Below are 12,675 nucleotides of genomic sequence, written 5' to 3'. Positions count from 1 at the left end.
ACAATTAATTTTAAAAAAGAATTATAGGATTACGTTTTTACAGATTTAGTACATTGTGCAACTTTGCGAGAAGCAACCATCAAACATCTGAAATAAGTAAATATATATATACTATTTCATTTGTTTGATACTGTATCGCAAACTTAATACGTGGCCTATATTACGCTTCCTTTTTAGTTACGCAAACTTTAAAAACATCATTGTCCTCCAAGTAAAAGTGTTGTTATTTTAGTTATTTTTATGCAAAATTAATGCGTAAGATACAAGTGAATTTCAGAGAAGTAAAACGTTGATTAAATTCTCGCAGGTGAATGCAAAAGTTGATGTTTAAAATAAATGATAGGGTATTTGTTATAGACAATTTTTCAGCTATATAATTTACTAACTGCTAATAGAACCATTCAAATCTGTTACTAGTCTGTAAAGTTATGTCTCTATTTGTGCTGCACAACAAGGAACATTTATGTTACATTTTGAACATTCATTTGCTCTTCTCAGATTTCCAAAGTGTCCATCATGACATCAATCTACATTATTGACATTGCTACAGTAGAAATGGTTTGAGCTCCAACATATTGCCTAGGATCGGAATATTCAATGCATGGAAGGGTATCACCATGTAGAAAGATGATATATCCACAATTCCGTGTTAAAAATCTGGGTGGTGCACTACGAAAGTCTTATTAATGTAGTAATGTTACCCAATATGGAGTAATCTCTTCCATAATTACGAAGTTCGTTATTTATTTCAGCAAAGCATTATCCACCATAAGTAATTAATCTCAATATTTATGAAGACTATAACTGCAAGCATTTCTTACTTCATCATACAATATGTGTATTAAGAAACCACTAACATTCAACTAATGTATGTTATTACAATTTTCTACTCTTCTACAATTGCAATAACACTATGTCAGTTCCAACAGTCCAGTAGGAATACAATGCCTCGTCTTTGTCATGTCAGCACCGGCACTTCCACTAAAATAGGGATTGAATTGTTTGTTCGTATTCCTTGCTATGTTAAAAGTATGTCTCAATATCAGTGAATACACAAAAATTTGATATTATAATGTAAAACCAAGGAAAAATGGACTTCTTGTTTAGTCACCAGTTGAGGTCAGTCTAACATGATTGGTATTTTAAAATAGGCTGTAGAGTCTCCACTTACAACTGTAATATGACCAAAGAATCACTTTTCTATATAAATTAGGATGCATTTGCAGTAAATGACTATTTTTCGTTATCCACTGGAATAACACTTTCAGGTTCTCAGTCACAGTACCATATCAAAGTACCATTGACATAGACCATTGTAAGCTCCATTAACTTCTTGAAAGTGGTTGTCTCTTTACAGATGCTTACTAGTGAAAGCCATATAAATCATCTATCGTGCAGTATAGCATCTCCTTTAGTCATTTAGCTCACTTTCCGGGTGAAGCTGATTGACATTGAATTCAGGACGTATTTTCTGAATCCACAAACTTTCCTTTGTGCATAATTTTATAACTTAATTCATCGAGCTTATAACATAGTTTGTTCTTTTTCCTCTTTTCATGAAGAACTCCAAAACATAAAGGTTGCTTTACAAAAAATTGTTTTCCTACACAATTAATTGATAATGTTATTAAGAATTATTTAAAAGGTTTGTATATTCCAGAACTAGCAAACACTTTGAGAATAAGTCAGTAGTTTATTGTATTTTACCATTTACATTAAAGAAAAATTAAATCCATTTGAAACAATAACAATTATCCTTGCATCAAGTTTAGAATTGTGTTTAAATCATTGTTTCATTTAAGTAATTGTTTTAAATATAAAGACAAAATCCCAATTACACATTGTTCTTATGTCATTTTTAACTTCACATGTCCAAAGTGTAATTTTGGTTATGTGGGCTCTACAGTACGAAGTTTAAGCTCACGTATTAAAGAGCATGCGCAGATTACTGTGTGTAATTATTTGTCTATTTTAAGCTACTACTTACAGAACTGCGACATAAATGTCGTTTCTAAACACTTCATCATCTTGGGAGGTGTGTGCAACAGAGAGATGCTATGCACTCAGAAAAGTTTGTGGATTCACAAAATACATCCTGAATTATATTTTAAGTTAAGGGGAGGCAGCAGTCCAAATTACCACATTCATTCATCAACATTTTAAAAAATCTCAGCATTCTTTCCTTTTTTCTGACAGAAACTATTGTAGGTGATCAATCACTCTCTAATGTTTATGTGATTTCACACCTGCTATCGTTCTGTTTACATCCCTAGTAGTCGAGAGAAACTCGGTCTTCTGTGTAACATCATTTCACCAGATTGACGAGGAAAAATGACTCATATTTTATCCAGAATGTCCGTTGTGAGGATGTGAATGCCAGAAACGAGGTCAGAGATTACTACCTTCAACCTATGGGCAAAACTTCCTAGGCACAGATAAATGTCTATCAAGACATCTTAAATAAGAAGGTCGAAACGTTGTTTTCTACTTTATTTTAATAAAAGTTTTAATACTAATACCAGCCGTCTTGAGATACATTGTTATTTCAAATGGTTTTCTCGTCATCACTAAGATAAAGGTCTGTTCTTCACTTATACACAGTAGCCATCAGTCAGAATGGTCTCACTTGGAAGGCCTGATAATCTGTAAGATCTATCAGTGCTCTATTCACTCCTGTGCCAACCTGGAACTCTATTCATTTCATTTTTACAAGTATTTACCAAGCTACATTAGTTGTGGAGAAAGCTGGATTAATCTTTTCAGTGCAAGCTGTCTTTTAAATTAATCCCAAGCCCAACGTTGGTCAAAATAGGATTTTGGAACTGTAGTAACAGCCCTTACCACTGGCTTTTGGTCTACTAGATGGCCATGTTGGGCTATTGGTTGAAACTAATAGCCTTACCCACCAGCATAGAATGGTGTTACAGGTTTTTCTGCACACTTTGTTCCTGTCTTTCGTAATGTTATCTCGACAGATACCTTACAGCCTGTAAAAAATCTTAACTGCCTTATGATTTCTGTTTCACATGGTGGGGATATGGTTCTGACTAGTAAATGTCAACCTCTTGCTACTGAAATCAGAAACTTACCTGTTCCAAAATACTTCAGTAAATCGCCTAGGTCTCCTTTTACCACAACTTTGAACAACAAAGTCAACATATGCTTTGCTTCACTCAGAGGGACCCTTTAAGTGTGGCTTTGTGTGTCCTCAGCTAGTGTCTGTCTAAGGTGTCACATATGTTTTTGATACAGTGCAGTAGGTGTACTCAGGAACTTTGCCTCTTGGATGAGTAGATAATGTATGATCTACAGTGGCACAGTGGTGAGTTGCTCAAAGTAGCTTGTTCATCAGATCTGCATGGTAACAATTTTTTATTACACTACATTATATAGAATTTCCAAACATTCTACTCTAGTTACTAGTTAATTTTGCAGTAGAAGAATGACGTTATCTATGTAAATTTCATAATTGGTTTTGGTATCATATTCCTAGCCACAATTAAGGACCTGAAAATGATATTTCAGTGCATTAAAACCCATATTTTTAAGATTTTGCATAGCATTATTAATAGTTTGTGCTAATGTCTCCAAAATAGCCAAATTTCTGTTTTTATTGAGAAAGACTGATGTGTGCTTTTCATGAAAGCAGGAATACAAAGATGGAATTCAGTTCTTAAAGCTTATCTTAATGAAACTACCTTTTCAAGTTTGTCTATTCATTTTGGGTACAGATGCTAGTGATAGTGAATTGGGGTGATTTTGTCACATAAACAGGGCAACATGAACTAGTTAATCATGTACATATATCATATATAAACTACATCTGAATGCTGATAATGTACAACAGAAAAAGAACTGCTTTCAGTTATTGTACTTATCAATAATTACTGTTACTACATGGTAAGTGTTCGTCAGTGAAATGAAATATATATGAGTAAAATGTTTACTAAGCTTCAAAACAACAGATGTGATAGTACATTCGATAATGCCACTGTTACAGTATAACTATGTTGCATCAACCATCCAATACCTGGAAATTCTAATGGATTATTTCGCCAGTCAGTAATTGCAGCTTTATCTTCAGTAACAGTTTAGATCATTGGAGGAGTGAGAACAATAAACCATTCAGGTAATTACAGTTTTGCATATGGAAGGATACCATGATGATTCACCAGAAATTAAAGGATGATGAACTTAAGAACCCAAATGTAGATTAAGTATTATTTACCATGCAGGAAGGTCTTGTGTGCCAATCACTAATGAGTAAATGTACCACTAAAATGCACAATATATGGCAAAATATGTAGTCAGTTATTAATGTGAGATGTAATGGTGCACTGTAGTTACGAGTAACCCAGACATGGTAACTAGCCTTTAATTTAGTTTGATATACTCAGACTTTAAGGCAAAACTTTCTTCAGACTACATAATGCATAGATTGGATGACACCGGGAGTGCAGTGCACTACTACAAATATGATAAATTCATTTTTCTGGATTCATTTCCATCAATAACATAACAATGGTAAAAATTCTACAACACGTGCTGCTGGGAGGTAAAAACTGATGCACTGAAAAGTATTTCAATACATAGTAGTAGGATTTTATCTGGAAACAATCGATCTGGATATAGCTGATCCTTTGTTTAGTTGTTGTTTTGAATTAAGCACAAAGCTACACAATGGGCTATCTTTGCTCTGCCCACCACGGGTATCGAAACTGAGATTCGCTATGCTTTTACCTGGAGTGGAAAAGAAATCTTAAACTATAAACTGCATGATTTTTGTAAGAACAACAATAATCTGTATGAATTTACCAACCAGTTTACACCAAACATCACACTTTCCTGACTTTAATACTAATCTTCACTGAATGAAACTAATTCCTCATCATGGTCTATGGACTAAAAACAGGGCGCGTGCGGAGCTTTGAATGAAACACATAAAGTGCACCCAAACATGATTTTACACATTCGACACTAGATGATTTGTGCTTCACTTATTTCTCTTTTTTCATGATTATTTACAGTAATTGCTGATTTTATTATTTAAAGTCGAGGAAATAAATAAGTATCTCAAGGTTTTACTCTTGGAAGTTATCATTTGAATTTATCAGTGTTTTATATTGTACAGAATTGATTTCATCAGGGTAGAAAACTGCATGATAGCAGTTTAAATTTCCAACACATTATATTGTTCAAATACGTCAATCCACTGTTTTTGAGACAAATGTTTCTGACACGTGTCAGATGTTTAGAAGAGCTTTATCAAGATGCAACAAGGCAACCATTTAGTTACTTACTCATCCATTTAAAATCGAAAATTTTAAAGGTGAATTTTTCAGAAAAAGAAAAGTTTGCAGTTAAAAGAACTACTCATACTGATTAACATTGCAGGTTCACATTTTTTATAAAAATATGTGCTAATAAATGAAACATAGAACTTGTTGCAGAAAGAGCCCTTTCCGAGCAGCAATCCGAACGTTTTAGTTTTTGCGTTTGTCGCTAGGAAAAGTACTGTGACGTAATAGTTGCCAAACAAACCGCTAACGCCAGCGCGTTGAATGCAAATAAACATGGCCAGTGCATACGGAGAAACAGAGGCGGAGTCTGTTTTGACTTTGTGTTCTGAACAGTGTCGAGTAGCGCCATATCAATTCGAACCTACTCTGAACAAACTTAGAACAGTTACTTTTGACACAGATCTGACAAGTTCTAGTGATGAGGACAGTTCCACGAACGAGAGTACCGGAACTGTGAGTGATACTGATAGCGCCCAGGCCGGTTGCGAGTCGATCATACCTCCAGTGGAAGAATGGTAAGCCTAAGTCATGACAACAAATATGGTACGTATTATTTCACGTGCAATTTTAAGCATCTCGAAACCTGTTTAGTGTTTATAAATTATTGGTATCACAGACTGGGTTTTATTTGTTTATACTTTTCCGACTATGGTAACTGATACTCGGCCCTTCCACAATCATTGTACCGGGTATTTATAACTCGTAACAAAATGAATTTCAATTATATGTCATAATTCTATCTATAAAATCAAAATAGATGTAGCAATCTGAATAGTTAATTTATCTTGAAACGTCAAATTTGAAAAATGAAATTCTTCAAACATTTCCATATTTAAAAATGATATAAAAACATCTACAGAATGATCTATCAGCTTTAAACTTGGAATATACTCTATTTGGGATAGATTTGTCCACTGTCTACACTAGGAAATCAAGGTTTCACTAACTTTCAGGTGCCATAAATGCAAAACACGCTCATGAATGTGAAATATGTATGTCTAGTTACATTCTTCAAAAACCTGCCTGGCTTGAAACCCACGGAATCCGAAACATGAGCGTTCAATGTGATCTTGACAAAGCTTTGCATGGTGTGCTGGAGTTCAGTTCTTCCTATTGACCATCCGCACCCACTGTCGCCACCTTGCTGGTTCTTTCTCTTTGCATGGAAACGAAAAGAAGCTTTTGCCCGATGCCGAACCGTTTTTACAATCATAAGCAACGCAGTAAACCATGTTATCATAAAACAAATATAAAGTAGCAATATCAAGACAAAAAATAGTCTCACAAAGTATGTAATCCGAAAAAAGCACCGATAGATTTACATAAAACACGAGCATTGAAAAGGAACACAATGGTCGGCGCGCAACACAACGTGTTTAGCAACTATTACGTCATAGTTGTAAAATGTCACGGAAACAGCCGAACGACCAAGAGGAACTTGAGTTCGAGGATCTGCATATTTGTTTTCATTGTTACTCAAAAACTAAAGTGTTTAAAAATATGGCAACAACACAGGAATTATACCTAACCAAAGTACAGTTTCTAAGGCAATTATTAAATTTGTTATTTCGCCTAAGAACAAAATTATTATGTTTCGCTGAATATTATCATAACCGTGGTCTAGCCAGAACTAGAAGGATTTTATCTGAAGAACAAACCATATTTGTGTTAGCAGAACATCTAGAAAAGTGAAAACATCAACTATCTCTACCTATGAAATGTGGCTATAATACTAAGAAAGGATTTTACGTCTGTTTATACATGGAGTAGAGAGAAAATTGAGATATTTGGAAATCTGCTTAAAAATCTTTGTTATAGTATGGAATTGTTTGGATGTTTTTAAGTTAATCAACTTCCAAATTCAACTCTATCCTACTAATTTCATATAAACAATCACTATCATTGTAAAGTATAAAAATTAGGAGATATATCTACACGAATGCATAAATAAAGTTTTAAAATGTTGTACATAAAATGTCTTTCACTTATTCAAGATGACACTTAGGGTTAAACGACATCAAAAGCTTCTCTACACACGGTTTAAGTTAACAAGTAAACAGATTAAAGGAATAACTGCCACACCTAAAAATAGTTTTATCATGTGAGTTGTGGAAGTATTTTAACTGTTTTAAAGGGTAATGTTTCCATGACGAACATACAAAAACAGAAACGTACACATATATATGTAAAAACTGCTGGTTTGGGTTGAGAAAAATTTTAAGTAGAAGAGCGAACGTTTCGACCTTCTTCGGTCATCGTCAGGTTCACAAAGAAAGAAAGAGGTAACTGACTGATAGCAGACCACATGTTTGAAGGCGGTTGTGTAATTGAGTGTAGAGATCGTGCTTAGATGTTTTATTATATTTATTAATATAGGTATATAGGTGTTCCTTTGTATTGGGTTATTTTGGGCTTGAGTTGTCGTATAAGTAAGGCTTCTTTAATTTTACCTTTGTTTATGTTTGTTTCTTTATTTAGTATTTGGGTGTTTTCTATGGTTATGTTGTGTTTATTTGATTTGCAGTGTTCAAAAACGTGTGAAGGTGACTTTTTGTGTTCTTTGAATCTGGTTTCCATTTTTCTATTTGTTTCTCCAACGTAGAAGTCGTGGCAGTTGTCACATTGCATTTTATAAATAATGTTGCTGTGGTGTTTGTCAGTGTAGTTTTTACGTAGTATAGACCTTAGTCTGCCTGGTGTTTGAATAAATTTGGTATTAACTTAGTTATTCATAGTAGATGGTTATTTTTCTGCTGATGTCGGGAATATATGGTTTCGTGATTTTTTACTTCGTGGGGTATATGTGCTGAGTCCCAAGGAATCTATAGTCCAGTGTGGGTGATTTCTCGGTGGATTTCTGTTTTGAATTATGTGTCAGTTCTTGTAATTTTGAGGTTAAGAAATGATATTTGATTGCTTTCTTCCTGTTCACATGTGAAGTTAATGCTGGGATGTATAGAGTTAATGCGATTGAAAAAATTAAGTGTGTGTTTTGTAGATATGAATCCCGCAATCGTATCGTTTACATATCTGTACCAGTAAAGTGGTGGATGTAATGCTGTGTTAAATGCTTGTGCTTCAACCTGTGCCATAAAATGTATAAATAAACGTATAAATAAAGTTTTTATATGTTGTACGTAAAATGTCTTTTTTATTTACTCACGATGATACTTAGGGTTAAACGACATCAACAGTTTCTCTACACGTGGCCTAAGTTAACAAGTAAACAGATTAAAGGAATAACTTTAATCAGGTGAGTTAAGGCGTGTGACTCGTAATCTGAGGGTCACGGGTTCGAATCCCCGTCGCACCAAACATGCTCGCCCTTTCAGCCGTGGAGGCGTTATAATGTGACGATAAATTCCACTATTCATTGGTAAAAGAGTAGCCCAAGAGTTGGCTGTAGGTGGTGATGACTAGCTGCCTTCCCTCTTGTCTTACACTGCTAAATTATGGACGGCTAGGACAGATAGCCCTCGTGTAGCTTTGCGTGAAATCCAAAAACAAACATGTATGCATGTATATATTGTATGAATGTTTATACGTGTGCGTTTATATATAAATAAATAACTTTCAAACTATTGATTACACTAATTGTTAATAGGCAATTGAATCGGCAATATAAAACTGGAACAGAAGAATGGTTCAAAAAAGATGTTTGGTAAAGGAGAAATGGTGTTTTCAATCGAGAGTATAAGTCTTTCTCGTGTAACTCAAAGAAATGTCACAAGTATGCGTGGTAACAGCCCGTGAAATGATGTGCATATCATCAGATTCAGCAACATCATCCAACTACACACTTAATTCAGCCAGCTGTGCCTGGATATGAAAGCCAAATAGAGGTATGGCAGACTGCTTATTTTCAAAGAGAAAAGCCTACCAAGAAAAGAAGATACACGCCAGAAAGGATGTCATGATAAAGATAGTAGCGTGGTAGCTTAAAGCAAAGAAATTTCCAAATGTCTGAGGTGAAGAGGAGGTTCGTGTACAAACTCCAACAGAGTGAAGTGTGAAAAGTCCTTGTACAGAACCAAAGAACCAAATGCATCTCAGAATACCCATACCGGCCGTTCTGAGATACATTTTTACTTCAAGTGGGTTTCTCGTCATCAACAAAGAACCAAATGGTGTACAATGTCCAACACTTCAAGGCAAAACCACAGACTAGAGTCCTCTAGTTCAGCTTCAATTGTATGAAGGCAGAATAGATATTCAGCATTCAACATCAATATGTTCCCCAAAAGGTGAAAGAGATAACATTGAGAATATTCAGTGCCCTTGTACACATGACACGACACTGCTTAAAGTGACAAGTAAACGTAAACTTGTAGTCAAAGATATGTCCAGGGAACACAGTCTCAGTCATCATAGACAGTGTGTGCATTAAATTTCATGCAAAGCAATCATGCTAGCCATCCCTAATTAGCACTGAAAGACAAGAGACAAATGGGAAGACAGATAGTGATCATTACTCAGTCAAACTCTTGGACTACTCTTTAACTAATGAAGTGTGATTGACAACCACATTATAATGCTCCCTCCCCCACAGCTGAAAGGGTGAGCATATTTAATAGGTTGGGAATTTGAATCCGTGACAATCAAATTGCAAGTAGAGCACCCTAACCAGCTGGTCATGTTGGGTCACCATGAGCAGAATATCATCGAGATGGATCACTGGATCAGGATGCAAACCCCACTGGCACCAAACAATGGTTTTAGAGGATGAAAAGGTAAAATTATTTGCCCTGGTCCACTCCAAAAAGTGAATGAAGGCAATCTAAGGCTGTCACTTAATAATTCAAATGCTCATTTTATATATATATAATTTTCTCTGTAAGTGGGTTTTCTCGTCATCATGAATCCAAATGCTCAATTATTGACAAAAATGTGGAAGTTACAAACACATAGGCAGTTTAAAACATGAAACAGAAGACGGAAATTGTTCAGTTGTCTTAATACTGAAAGTATGACACTGAAGACACAGCCCTGAAAGGCTTTAAGTTCTTGCATAAAGGATTAGCATAATGTCAAACCCATATGAATTTGTAAACTCTGATTAATTAAAATGGTTAAAATAGCTAAATGACCATCCAACCAATATGAATGAAAGTCGTGCAAAGTGCCAAAAATCCACAGTGTCATAAGTCTTTTCAACATCAGAGAAAACAGAAACAAGACGCTCTATCTTGAGGAAGGTTTTCATGATCAAGGTTTCAAGGTGAATCAATGGTAAAGCACCGTCTATGAAAACAATACTTGATAATAATCAGAAAGAATTGAGAAAGGGAGAATAACAGCCTTGCACCACACACCTAGAAAAACTTTTTCTGCAAAACCCCTTTGAAAACTACTAGAAGAGCATGAGAGGCAGGAGATAAGGCTTAGCATCTAATAGTGAATATCATCAAGTCAGATTTATGTACTGCAAAACCAATGAAGAGCAAGTTTATGTTCCATAATTATGATCACAGAGCCAATCTGCCCATAAAGAAAGTGATTATCTCCTTGCCTGTGAACTGATGACAAAGAAGACACAGAAGTTCTGGAAAAATGAGAAAAGCACTCCCTAAGACTCTCAGCAATGCTCTGTACATCAGTAATTTTCTTGACATTGGATAGCAAGATCAAAAGGACATTGGAAGCATATTTTCCACTAATCTTAGAAATCCTGTCCCAAACAACATTGGAAATGGTAATAGAAGAGATGCTTATGGTCAATTAAACCTAGGATTCCTAATGGCTTTGAGAGCTGACAATCTTGGCATGGCCACAAGCCTGCTGGAAAAAGGGAGACATTTGCCCTGTTTGTCTGAAAGAGAATGTAGGATAAGACGTGGGTGGATATTTAGATCCCAGAGGAGGTAAACTGAAAGAACAGAACCTTACCTAGGAGGTCCCCTCACCATGTAGAGGAATCCACACTGAGGGGAATGAAAAGGAAGGACAGCATTAATTTTACACAGTATATTGAAACCTGATATGAAACATAATTAAGTTTAATTTTATACAAAAGAAAAATAAGTAAATACATAAACAAAATATAGAAATGTAAAGGAGACAAAAAGACAAACATCCAACACTGGGACATAAATCATGATTTTTGAGGTATAATTGATGAAGGTCCATTTTGAGATGGTTATAATACCCAAAGTCGATCCACATTTCATTGTTTTATAATGCCATTAACTGAGAAAGATATATCCCTATATTGGAAATTCTAAATCCTCAATACAATGATCTGAATGTATGAACATTTTATATTAAAGAAGACTTACATTTCCTCCACAAGCTATCAATTTTTTTATGTCATAACACTACTTATGTAATACCAAACAATGCCAAAATATAGTTATAATGCTTGCTTTTCCAATCTGATTTTATACTAGATGTACTTATGTGAATGCTGATTTGTATACTCAAAATAGTTTTAACATTCAACTCTCTGTAAAAATGATACAGCAAATGTAATTACCTCTGCACATTATTTTATTAATTAAAACTGAACTCTTGATTCATATCTTCTTTGAAGTATGCTATTTGCTTCACAGTGTTTAAAAATAATATGCATCCAGTCACATTTAACTGTCATATGCATATATTATATCCATAATAGTAAAGCAAACTTAGGTTTTATAATTTCACCTCTTTTAAGTTATAAAAAACAAATTTGCTTTATTTTGAAATGGCCATCTTCAATATGGAACTATTTCTTATTTTCCAAACTTTATGGGGAGGAACACAAAAAACCAACTGAAAAATTTTATAACCTCGCATTTAGTTTTCCTAGTAGCAATGGCCTTCAATCAACTATTAAGTCTATAGTATTAGTGGTACAGTTGCTACATATTTGATGCAAGAATACAGAAAGTATATTAGAGTATAAGTGTTTGCATACAGTTGTGAGAATAAACTGAGTAGGCTTGAAATTATAAAAGTTGAAACAATTATTGCATTGTCCAATTTTTTCATAGATTTTTTGGTCCCTGTAATTATCTGTAGAAGTGTCAAAATTAGTATAAAATGATACTGTATAGAACACCCTATGTGGTAAAAGATGACTCATAGTTCAGTCATCCAAACACATACATGAATCGTTATTAACAAACCAATTGTGAAAAACATATTACAGCAGATGATCAAAAAATACTTGGCAAATACAAAAAATGTTCTCTGAACAAGAAACCATGAATGAAATGAACACCATTAATGTAACTGATAAAAAGTAGTGACAAGATTTGTTTCTCAATTTGATAGTTGGTTGTGTCCCTCTTGGCCTTCAGAAGTACTTGGTATTGGTGTGGCATAGCACGCATGAGGCACTGAACATAGACAGGGGTGAGTTCACACAGGGATTAAGGCTTCATGCAATTCCATG

Source organism: Tachypleus tridentatus, chromosome 10, assembly GCF_004210375.1.
Source record: "Tachypleus tridentatus isolate NWPU-2018 chromosome 10, ASM421037v1, whole genome shotgun sequence".
Lineage (NCBI taxonomy): Eukaryota > Metazoa > Arthropoda > Merostomata > Xiphosura > Limulidae > Tachypleus > Tachypleus tridentatus.
This window is presented reverse-complemented; position numbering follows the sequence as displayed.